We start from the raw sequence: 4,621 nt of genomic DNA on the forward strand, positions 1-4,621 counted from the left end.
AACTGAGGGGCACTGGTTAAGTACCTACTGTGTGCCCAGCCAGGGAACGCTGGTTAAGTGCCTACTGTGTGCCCAGCACTGTGCTAAGTGCTGGGGAGACAGAGGGAAAAAAGGAAGTAAGACAGCCCCTGCTGTCAGGGTGATTGATTACACTGGGAAGAAGAGGAATCACAGAAGAATAAGAGGGCTCTGATCACCTGAAAGTTAATGTACTTGTTCCAAAGCGGAGCCTCCTTCTGAGCCCATCTATGGCAATGCATGACTCAATTCAAATTATATTGTATTTCGTTGACTATTCAACAGGACCGGGGCTCCTTTCCCACCCAAGCTTGGGACTGGAAGGGCTGAGGGTGCCCTGAATGTGCTGGGTGGTGTCCGTGTGAAGGGACGTGACTCCAGATTGGCTGACAGAATGCTGAACCCTTGTGCATCTCGAGAAGGAGCTAAAATAACCCTCAAACCCCAAACTCGTTTTGCTATCTTACGTTGTTATGTGGCCTAAATTTCCCCTTGTGATTATCCCTCTCCTCCCTCCTAGAGAGCCATGGAGAAAAAGCCACACATAAAAAGTTGGAGAGACGTAATTTCTGGGTAATTGTTTTATTCATTGTGGCTGGCACGTAATTAATAAAGGATAGTCATTTGGCCATCTCTCATGGACCAAAGAAGGATGATGGCGGCCTATCGATGCTTATATGCCCTTGGAAGAGTAGGTGTTTCTGACAGCTAGCATCAACTCTGATTGGTTAACAATTAATGAGAAGAATTAATATTATAATGAGAAGTGGATCTATTCTAATGAGGGACTGACTATGTCGCTCTCACTCCTAGACCACCCCCTCCCACCTCAGGGCAATCTAGACAAGATCTCACCCCCTCCCCAAGCCAGAGTAGAACAAGCTGGGTGGCCTCTGAACAAGATTGAGGGAAATGTTAAATCCAATCTCATTGTCAGCCCTGTTCTTCAGAGGCCCATTTGACCTAATAGCGAAAAAGGAAATAGGAAAGGAAAAACCTTAGTCCAGATTCAATAATTGGTTATTAAAGTGAAGTCAGGAAGACCTGAGTTCAAATGTGACTATGCACAAGCCACTTAACTCTTATCTTCCTCAGTTTCCTCAACTGTAAAATGGGGATAATAATATCACCTATCCCCTTTCATCCCCTATCTCCTTTCAACAGTGAAAGGAGAAAATATGATAATATTTGTAAAGTACCTGGTATTTTGTTGTTGCTCAGTTGTGTCTGACTCTCTGTTGACCCCATTTGGGATTTTCTTGGCAGAGATACTGGAGGGGTTTGCCATTTCCTTCTCTAGCTCATTTTATAGATGAGGAAACTGAGGCCCAGGGTCACACGACTAGTAAGTGTCTGAGGTCAGATTTGAACTCATACCTTTCTTTGGCTGGGCACTCTGTCCTCAGTGCCACCAGCTGCCTAAAAGAAAAGTCCATCTAGCAGACATCGTATACATTCTGGCTATCATCATCATCATTATTATGCTCACACCCACAACAATCTAGCTTGAGGGAAGGCTGGGAAGTCTATCTCTGAGAGGGCTATTGAGCCTTATCAATCACACCTCTGGTATCTCTAGTCGTCGGTGTGATTTGAAGGGGCTCAGAATAAAAGCTCTTAAAGGTCAGGGCTAACCCAGCTTAAACTCATAAACTCAGCTGCTTTGGAAGCGATACTGCTCAGAACCTCCTATCATCTTTCTCCTTAAGACTGCACAAACCAGACGATATTCTAAACCTATGTTGCCCTTGGTTTCCATCTTTCTTTTCTTGGCAAGTCAAGTGTTTGCCAACTGAAATCTTTTGGGGAATCTTTTAGTCTCTTTGTTATGACAATCGATTTAAGTCTTTTGAAAACACAGAGCCGTTCAAGTATTAGAAGATGTGCGAGGCACCGGGATAATGAAAACAAACCCCAAAAATATTCTTTGCCTTTGGGAAGCTTCCATTCTATGAGAGGAATGTGATGTGCATAGGATTATAGGGTCTGAGCTAGAAGGAATCTTCCTTTCTCTCTTCCAACAAGGATTTGAGACCTTGGGTCAACTTTGAAAGTCAACCTCTCACCTTCAAGGGAGAAACCAAACTGCCTTGGATAGAAAATCTCTCCAATGGATTCCTGCATTAATAGGGCAATCTAAATGGAGCATGCCTGGAGAGTTGGGGTTCAGGGAGAATCAACCTGTTACCCTCTAGTCACGTTTAAAAAAATGAATTGAGCCAGCTTCCTCTCTGAAGGAAGGGATTCTCGAGCCATCTGGACACACTCTTTCTACAGAACTCATGTCCGCAAGGATCCCAGACAAGCCATCCAGACTCATGCTACGAGGGTGCACGTTGTCCAGCACTGCTCAGAAGTGAAACACCCAGAGACAGGCCAGCGCAAGATCTAGAGGCCATCGAGTGTGACATCTTTACTTTACAGACAAGTAAGTTGAGGCATGGGGGTGGCATGGATTGCCCAAGACCTTATAGCTCACCGTCATCAGAGGCAAGATTTGAATCCAGTTCCTATGAAACTAAAGACAGCATTCTTTCCACTGTCCACTGTCCCAAACTGTCTCCTTTAGAAAGGGCATTAACCATGTGGGGTCAATTGGAAATTGCAGTTTCTGGGGTTGCAGCCTCCAGAAGCTCTTTGGGGGACAGAGCCTCACTTAACTCCTGACACACAGTAGACACTTGTTGAATTCTGACTGTGAAACAGTTCCCACTTATTCCAATCATCCTAGTGAAGCAGGTAAGTGACTGGTCAAGAGTCTTGGCTTTGGGCCGGTTAATACCTGTGTGACCATGGGGTAAATCCTTCCTCTCTCTTGGCCTCAGTTTACTCATCTGTAAAACGAGGGGAGACCTATCAGCTCTCACAGTCTATGGTAGGGGGAGTATTGTACAGTACAGTGTGCTGGACTAGGCAGGAAAGGCAAGTGCAGATCTCACTTCAGACCTTTACTTAGATCCTTCCAGGGCTCTGACTCAGTCTCTTCCTCTATAAAATGTGGACAACGATAATTGTGCTACCTAGGGCACCTCCCAAGGGGACAGACAGGAGCACTGGCCCCTGGAGGAAAGGACAAAGAAACTTGTCTGAGGAGCTGCCAGTGTCTGGGGCTGCCCCAAGACAATGGTGACTGGCCACGGCACATTAAGGTTCACAAAGCACTTTACCTATCTTATCTCATATAACAACAATGCTAATAATAACTAAAACATGTATAGTTCCTACTGTATGCCATCCTCTGTGCTAAGCGCAGGGGATACAAAAAGACAGTCCCTGACCTCAAAGAGCTCACAATCTTAATGGCATCCAAAATCTTTCCTTTCTCTGGAAGGCCAAGCGCCCAAATACTCAAACTCAGTAGCTCTCGAACTCGGGACAGCCCGTGAGGTAGCTGCCAAGACGGGGACGTCTATTTTTAGGATCTCTCCTCTCAGACTGCAAGCACATATCTCCTTCTGCCTTGTGCTTCCGAAGGAAGTCAAAGCAATGCTTACTGATTGATTAATAATTAATGCACCAAGAAGGGGAGAGACCCCAGTGGTCTGCTTAGACAAGGCAGGGGAATGCTTGTCTAACAGCCCGAGTCCTTTCCCCTTGGTTGGTGGGGGGGGGTGGCCAGCGGACAATTGGCTAGCTGTCCATTTCTATATTTGTTCCAGGGCTCTTGGGAGTCCCTGCTATTTTGAGCTCTTTTTTTGGGGGGGGGGATGAAATAAAGGCTGTTTCACACCCTGAATCTGTAGTGCACAAGGAGTTCCTGAGTGGCACTTGGGGACCCTGTCACCCACATTTAAGGCCAATCTAGGGATGAACTATTTCTGGCCTTTGTTTCAGAGATTCCCCAAAAGGAAAACTGTGAGTTTGGGGCCAGAGCCAAGGAGAGAAACTGATCCTCTGGGGTCTTTTCCATGACCCACCCCAGCCCATGTGAGCTGAGAGTTCTGGACCACAGGTCACAGCACCAGAACTGCTGGTAGGATCCTCAGGGTTACGTGACGAAGGCGTTTGAGGAAGCTGGAATACAGGGCCACCCGCTGCTTCCTCTGTCTTCCTCTGGCTAGTGCAAATAATCGGAGTAGAAATCCCGGTCCTTCTGGCTTCCGGTGTTCCTTCCAGAGGCCTTACCCAGTCAGTAACCAAATTTTCTGACATGAAAATCAGGACTTGGGATTTGACAAAGGACGCAGTAGGTGCCTTTCCTCTCTATGGACGTACGTGTGTCTACATACTTATATATACCCACATATGTGTGCACACATGCAATGCTTATGTGTATACATGTATGTGCAGATGTGTGTGTATGTATGTATGCATCTATACAAATGCCGTTTGGCACCGTGCCCAGCACACGGTGAGTCCTTGCTGGCTCTATGCATTTTTTTTTTTTTTGGCAAAGCCGTATTAAAATCCATTCTGTCTTCCTGGAAAGGGCTGCCCTGCTGGTGCCTCTCCCAGGGCTTCGTGAACATTTGTCGGACACACTCTCTCCTCTGGGAAGCCTTTCCTGGCTCTGGAGGCAGAAACCCTTTCTCTGTACCAGCTCTTCAGCCCACTCGTGGCCCCCCAGGGCACAGGCCTCGGGGGCCTTTGTCGCTGCCCCTCA

Source organism: Vombatus ursinus, unplaced genomic scaffold (genome assembly GCF_900497805.2).
Source record: "Vombatus ursinus unplaced genomic scaffold, bare-nosed wombat genome assembly UNPS02011369.1, whole genome shotgun sequence".
NCBI lineage: Eukaryota > Metazoa > Chordata > Mammalia > Diprotodontia > Vombatidae > Vombatus > Vombatus ursinus.